General features: G+C 41.3%; 1 long non-coding RNA gene across 1 annotated transcript; it reads left to right on the top strand.

Annotated features, from left to right (window-relative positions):
- The first annotated feature begins 1,196 nt into the window (after positions 1–1,196).
- LOC121931384 lies at positions 1,197–4,366 on the top strand. The gene is made up of 2 exons (XR_006104127.1): positions 1,197–1,721; positions 1,831–4,366. It is a non-coding gene; the product is annotated as an uncharacterized LOC121931384 (long non-coding RNA).
- Positions 4,367–4,669: the final 303 nt, after the last annotated feature.

The raw sequence follows: 4,669 nt of genomic DNA, 5'->3' as shown, positions 1-4,669 counted from the left end.
TCCTAGACTTGAGTCTAAACTTCCTCAGATGCATTTGGAAGGAGGCTCAAGTCTAGCAAAGCTCATGCTATCCAGCTTCTTCTTTCTGTGAGTCTTAAAGGCGCTGCAAGATCCCTTCACAATGATCTTCCAGACTAACACAGCTCTGTCTTTGAATGAATGAAGTCCCTTCCAGTCTAAAGAGTATGAAAAAGTTGTCTGGTAAACATTACACTTTTGAGTGAAAACCAAAAGCTGCCTTAAGACTCCGCTGGAGACCAGGGTTCAAATTCTGCTTTGGCCATGGAAAACCCATTGGGTGACCTTGGGCAAGTCACGTTCTCTCAGCCTCAGAGGCTGGCAATGGCAAACCCTCTCTGAGGAAATCTGCCCAAGAAGACCAGTGACAGTGTTGCCTTTAGGGTCAACGAAGTTGGAAATGACTTGAAGGCACACTACAACTATAACAAACACTGTGGTCTTGAGCCATAACTGAAAGCTGCCTTAAATGTCCAAGAAAAACTTGATGGTGTTTTAGGGAAGTCTGACCAAGGATGCAGTTCGACAGCATAAAAATAAATGGGAGTTTCAGTACGAAAGTAAGTGGGGTTTGTACTCAAGGTAGAAACAGAGATGTCTCAGTAAGAAAATCCCTACAGCGGCATCTCTTGGTATCTCTCTTTGAAATAGTGGGTGGTCTCTGACGGCTGACTTAAAGATCCCTCAGATTTTTTCCTCAGTTTGCTTTCTGTTTTTAATTTTGGGGAACTGGGTGGAGAGAGTTGCTGTGAAATGAAGCAGAAAGTGATCAGGGAGACATCTCAGTAGAATAGTAAAATGTGGTCATTTAAAAAAAAAAACTGCTGGAGGGTTGTAGTAAGACTCCTTGGGGTCCACATCTGCATCTGTGTTGCATAAGGTCCAATGAGCTGGGGTGCTGAAAGAGCTTGTTTGGGGATAAATCCACAAGAATGTGTATATTGTGGCTCAGTGAATGTTGGTGGGGACTCTGCTGCTCACTTGTCCCTTGTGTGTTTCAGGTCCTTGTTGGTCAGAGGCAGGTGTGGGTTGGGGGCGAAGGTGGGCACCACAGAAACCACCAAGCCTGCCGTTGTTGGGTTCATTTCTCCAGGAGCAGGTGAGCCACTGACTAACGCACATTGTGCTGCTAGTGTCCCCACTGTGCGTGTGACAGCGGCTAACCTGCTTTTCGGACATCATCACTGCTGCATCTCCTCCTGTTACCTCCTGCCCCCTCCCCATTGCCCCCAGAAGCAGAGACATCCTTCTACACATTAGAGCCTGGTGGCTTTCCCTTGGAGCTCAGTAGGAGAAAGGACCTCCTGTAAGACCCGAACATCAGCTACCAGCAAGCTTGCACGTCCGTGATGACTGCAGAAAAGCAGAGTTGACATCTGTGTGTGCGCTTCCCCTTGAGGATGTGTGAAACACATGGGCTTAAGTTTTAAGTAGGCTTTTGTTTTTGTCTTTACTGGCAACTCGGGATAAAGGGAAGGGGTGTAATTAGCAAAGGCCTGCTTGGAGCGTTTCTGGATTTCTTCCGCAAGACCAGTTTGGCGAAATGGACAAGTGAAAAGGCCTCCCAAAGATCCCTCTGAGAAGATCATAAACTTATGCCAACCGAGCTACGGAAATGAACATCTTTGTCAAACCCCCGAATGCTTTCAACAACAACAAAGCACAGTGGAGATTACTAAATAATAAAAGATTAGCCTCTTATTGTGAGTGAGAAAAGTGACAGATACTTTGTATGTTGATGGGGGGGAATAGAGGAAACTCTAACATTTTGACTATTAACTGTAGCCATTCTTCTTTATTTTTTTTTTAAAGCAAACAACAGCCAAAGCATCCCGTGCTCCTCTCCCACAAACAAATCAGGATGGTGGTGTACTCTCCATAAAAGCAAGGGAGAAAGAGATGCCCTGTGATCTTAGATTTCATCTCTGCCACTTAAAGCACATTTGACCCACTCTGGCTGAAGCTGCATATGCACAAAAATATAAATGCAGGTTATCAAATGCTATCCGTTATCTTAACACCAATCAATGGTTATATAGGTTTGTAACTGCCATTCCATCTTCTTGCATATTTTTGTGTTGCATTTGAAAAGACAATTAAAAAAACCTGAAGTGAAGTCTTCTGCCAGCCATGTTTTCCTGCACAGAGTAGTAGACTCTTGGGGTTAGGCTTTCTTCCCATGTATCTCTTTGTGTACAGATGTGTTGGGAGGAAAAGCCTTACCATTTTCTCAAACTCAGGGAAAGTTTAATCTGTCCATTTTCTCCCACCCTCATACTTGAAGTAAGGGTAAGAGCATAAGAGTCTACACATTATAACAAATGAAACTGACAAGGCTTTCCCCCAAACTAGTCAGTTTTACGGGAGAGCAGATGAGAACAGTAAAGGATGCAGTGGTGGGATAAGTTAGAAGGCCATGTGTTAGCTTCCAAGCCTAACACAAAGCATTGTGGACTATGATTATAATTGTAGGTGGATTCAGGAGCATCTTCTCCCCCTGTAGTGGAGGAACTGGGAATGGTAGTGTTTAAGTGGGGAAAGCAGAACTCCTAGTCACATTTATTAGCAGCAGTGGGGAGACAATTGGGGTGTGATAATTCTTATTCTAAAATGCATGTGTCACTGTGGCCTTAGAGATGTGTGAATGATTTTACAGATTGTGTTCTGTGGAAAGTACATCCTTAGGGTATAGGAAATCTTTCCTGCATTTCATTGTATACATTAAGTTAGAAAAAAAACCTACCAAATTCTTTTGGCTTTGGTCCCCTTTCATCTGTTTACTATCTCTTGATATGTAATAATGTTGTACTCTCATTATTCTGTTCATCAGTGATCATCACATCCTCCTGACACTCTTAGCCAATGGGTCCTGGTGTTTTTTCATTACAGATGGACAATTGAAACCAAGAAGATGATACTGCCCTTTCCAATCCCAAAGACACCTAATGGCTAAACAGGAATTTGAATCAAAATTCCTGAAGGTAGTCACACCATCCAGTCAGTTGCATTGGATCACTGCTCAAATGCTTTTATTTCCACAGTAATGTAAACAGTTGAGGAACGTTCAGGAGGAAATGGTTGAAGGTGTAGATGTTGACAACAATGTCATATGTAAACAGAGCAGATGTAGTATGTGATTTTCCTTACATGTAGGTTGTGGGTTTTTAAAATCATAATGTCGTCTTTTTGCCCTTGGTTGATTATAAGCAAAGCTTATTGAACCTTTACCTTTTATTTTAAAACAATGTTGACAGCTGCTGGGAGATGAGTCTTTCCAGGTTATTTTGTGTGAGCTTTAGCATGCTCAGCCCCCAAGCAGTGTTCCAGTGCACCTTTAAATGTCTATGCAGATCACTGCAATCTGACTGAGTGGTTTTTCCATTACAGAAGTCACCCTATATCTTCCTGCACTTAAGGGCTGACTCAGCCATGGATGTTCATCACTTGACTACTACAAGATCTGTTGCGAATGTGAATGAGGTAACATGCAGAATACCTTTCATATCCTGTCATTCCCAACTGCTCCAGGCCAATCAACTCACATATTCACATGCTAGTAATTAAGTAATATATTTGCATGTACCAACTAGTGTACAGTAGTGATGAAATCTGAGTGAATATGCAGATAAGCTTGAGTATACAGTGACAAAGAACTATAAATGAAAGCAGGTGGCTTCTCTGAACATATAAGAAAACAAAAACTTTAATGTGACTCTTTGTTTAGAGGGGAATATTTCAGGTCAGTATATTTGTCATGGCAGTGGCCCATGGATTTGTAGGCTTGTGTGTAAAGTGGAATAACTATGACAGCCAAGATGTCCAGATGTCCTCCTTTTCCAGGGTGTGTCCTACATTTCAACCTTCTCCAGCAGAAATTTCAAAGTGTCCTCCATTTTGAGCAGGACTAAGCAGCATGAATTACATTGATATCAGTGTTTTTAGCTTTTGGTTTGTAATGTTCTACATTTTTCTTGAATGTCTTACATTTTGAATTCCTTGTCCTCTATGATTCGGACATCTGGTCACCCTGGACCTGGTGCAGGATTGCTGCAAGGCTGAATGAGAGGGAGGTTGTAGATAAGATTGGATGCTAAAAAGCAGTGAAAGCTGGGGAACTGGGTGGAATTCATTTCAAGGAAAAGTTCACAGCATTTACCCAAAAGTACAAAGGTCTAGGATCATATAATGGAAAGAAATAGCCTTGAGTGTCAATTTTGGGAAAAGAAATTTAGTAATAATAATTCACTGTTGAAAATAAATTTATTGTAGTATGAGTGTGAAGAGTGTATGTGTAGGATGTAAATCTGTCATTTTGTTGCATTGCTAAATAAATATTTTGCAATATAAACTGTGTACATATTACTTCTGGAAAAACAACCCTTAGTTTACAGTGCTTTGTTTTATTACATTTTGTTTGTAAACCCTATTTTATCGCTGAAAAGGGGTTGGTGGTAAAAGAATCTGATTTCAAATTCTGACATCATTTCATCTGAATGTTCTTATTGCTACATTTGTACTCTCATTTGGTGGTGTGTTGAGTTTGCCACTTAGCAGATGTGAACAGTAAGGGATGCTAATATTAAGAGACAATGCTGTGAACATCTCAGTAAGGGCTATACAGTTGCTACTCTGAGCAGAATTCAGGAATAAT

The sequence above is a fragment of the Sceloporus undulatus genome, chromosome 1 (assembly GCF_019175285.1).
Source record: "Sceloporus undulatus isolate JIND9_A2432 ecotype Alabama chromosome 1, SceUnd_v1.1, whole genome shotgun sequence".
In the NCBI taxonomy this organism is placed as follows: domain Eukaryota; kingdom Metazoa; phylum Chordata; class Lepidosauria; order Squamata; family Phrynosomatidae; genus Sceloporus; species Sceloporus undulatus.
Note: the sequence above shows the minus strand (reverse complement) of the source record. Positions and strands in the feature narration are given on the sequence as shown.